The 2,500-nt window shown below is 47.1% G+C and overlaps 1 non-coding gene across 1 annotated transcript; it reads left to right on the forward strand.

The window, feature by feature from the left end:
* Positions 1 to 473: 473 nt before the first annotated feature.
* On the forward strand, positions 474 to 545 carry TRNAM-CAU (transfer RNA methionine (anticodon CAU)). The gene has a single exon. It is a non-coding gene; the product is annotated as a tRNA-Met (tRNA).
* The last annotated feature ends 1,955 nt before the right edge of the window (positions 546 to 2,500 follow it).

Below are 2,500 nucleotides of genomic sequence, written 5' to 3' on the forward strand. Positions count from 1 at the left end.
TAAATGAAACTTGTTAAACAGGGCATCCGTCAAGCAGAGTGGCACAGTGGGAGCGTGCTGGGCCCATAACCCAGAGGTTCGTGGATCGAAACCACGCTCTGCTAGCTAAGACGGTTAACTTGTTTGCCGAGGATTTTTTATTTTTTATAAATGAAACTTGTTAAACAGGACATCCGTCAAGCAGAGTGGCGCAGTGGGAGCGTGCTGGGCCCATAACCCAGAGGTCCGTGGATCGAAACCACGCTCTGCTAGCTAAGACGGTTAACTTGTTTGCCGAGGATTTTTTATTTTTTATAAATGAAACTTGTTAAACAGGGCATCCGTCAAACAGAGTGGCGCAGTGGGAGCGTGCTAGGCCAATAACCCAGAGGTCCGTGGATCGAAACCACGCTCTGCTAGCTAAGACGGTTAACTTGTTTGCCGAGGATTTTTTATTTTTTATTAATGAAACTTGTTAAACATGGTATCCGTCAAGCAGAGTGGCGCAGTGGGAGCGTGCTGGGCTCATAACCCAGAGGTCCGTGGATCGAAACCACGCTCTGCTAGCTAAGACCGTTAACTTGTTTGCCGAGGATTTTTTATTTTTTATAAATTAAACTTGTTAAACAGATCATCCGTCAAGCAGAGTGGCGCAGTGGGAGCGTGCTGGGCCCATAACCCAGAGGTCCGTGGATCGAAACCACGCTCTGCTAGCTAAGACGGTTAACTTGTTTCCCGAGGATTTTTTATTTTTTATAAATGAAACTTGTTAAACAGGGCATCCGTCAAGCAGAGTGGCGCAGTGGGAGTGTGCTGGGCCCATAACCCAGAGGTCCGTAGATCGAAACCACGCTCTGCTAGCTAAGCCGTTAACTTGTTTGCCAAAGATTTTTTTATTTTTTAAAAATGAAACTTGTTAAGCAGGGCATCCGTCAAGCAGAGTGGCGCAGTGGGAGCGTGCTGGGCCCATAACCCAGAGGTCCGTGGATCGAAACCACGCTCTGCTAGCTAAGACGGTAAACTTGTTTGCCGAGGATTTTTTATTTTTTATAAATGAAACTTGTTAAACAGGGCATCCGTCAAGCAGAGTGGCGCAGTGGGAGCGTGCTGGGCCCATAACCCAGAGGTCCGTGGATCGAAACCACGCTCTGCTAGCTAAGACGGTTAACTTGTTTGCCGAGAATTTTTTATTTTTTATAAATGAAACTTGTTAAACAGGGCATCCGTTAAGCAGAGTGGCACAGTGGGAGCTTGCTGGGCCCATAACCCAGAGGTTCGTGGATCGAAACCACGCTCTGCTAGCTAAGACGGTTAACTTGTTTGCCGAGGATATTTTATTTTTTATAAATGAAACTTGTTAAACAGGGCATCCGTCAAGCAGAGTCGCGCAGTGGGAGCGTGCTTGGCCCATAACCCAGAGGTCCGTGGATCGAAACCACGCTTTGCTAGCTAAGACGGTTAACGTGTTTGCCGAGGATTTTTTATTTTTTATAAATGAAACTTGTTAAACAGGGCATCCGTCAAACAGAGTGGCGTAGTGGGAGCCTGCTAGGCCCATAACCCAGAGGTCCGTGGATCGAAACCACGCTCTGCTAGCTAAGACGGTTAACTTGTTTGCCGATAATTTTTTATTTTTTATTAATGAAACTTGTTAAACATGGTATCCGTCAAGCAGAGTGGCGCAGTGGGAGCGTGCTGGGCCCATAACCCAGAGGTCCGTGGATCGAAACCACGCTCTGCTAGCTAAGACGGTTAACTTGTTTGCCGAGGATTTTTTATTTTTTATAAATGAAACTTGTTAAACAGGGCATCCGTCAAGCAGAGTGGCGCAGTGGGAGCGTGCTGGGCCCATAACCCAGAGGTCCGTGGATCGAAACCACGCTCTGCTAGCTAAGACGGTTAACTTGTTTGCCGAGGATTTTTTATTTTTTATAAATGAAACTTGTTAAACAGGGCATCCGTCAAGCAGAGTGGCGCAGTGGGAGCGTGCTGGGCCCATAACCCAGAGGTCCGTGGATTGAAACCACGCTCTGCTAGCTAAGACGGTTAACTTGTTTGCCGAGGATTTTTTATTTTTTATAAATGAAACTTGTTAAACAGGGCATCCGTCAAGCAGAGTGGCGCAGTGGGAGCGTGCTGGGCCCATAACCCAGAGGTCCGTGGATCGAAACCACGCTCTGCTAGCTAAGACGGTTAACTTGTTTGCCGAGGATTTTTTATTTTTTATAAATGAAACTTGTTAAACAGGGCATCCGTCAAGCAGAGTGGCGCAGTGGGAGCGTGCTGGGCCCATAACCCAGAGGTCCGTGGATCGAAACCATGCTCTGCTAGCTAAGACGGTTAACTTGTTTGCCGAGGATTTTTTATTTTTTATAAATGAAACTTGTTAAACAGGGCATCCGTCAAGCAGAGTGGCGCAGTGGGAGCGTGCTGGGCCCATAACCCAGAGGTCCGTGGATCGAAACCACGCTCTGCTAGCTAAGACGGTTAACTTGTTTGCCGAGGATTTTTTATTTTTTAT

The sequence above is a fragment of the Leiobunum rupestre genome, chromosome 2 (assembly GCF_980474605.1).
Source record: "Leiobunum rupestre chromosome 2, qqLeiRupe1.1.hap1, whole genome shotgun sequence".
In the NCBI taxonomy this organism is placed as follows: domain Eukaryota; kingdom Metazoa; phylum Arthropoda; class Arachnida; order Opiliones; family Sclerosomatidae; genus Leiobunum; species Leiobunum rupestre.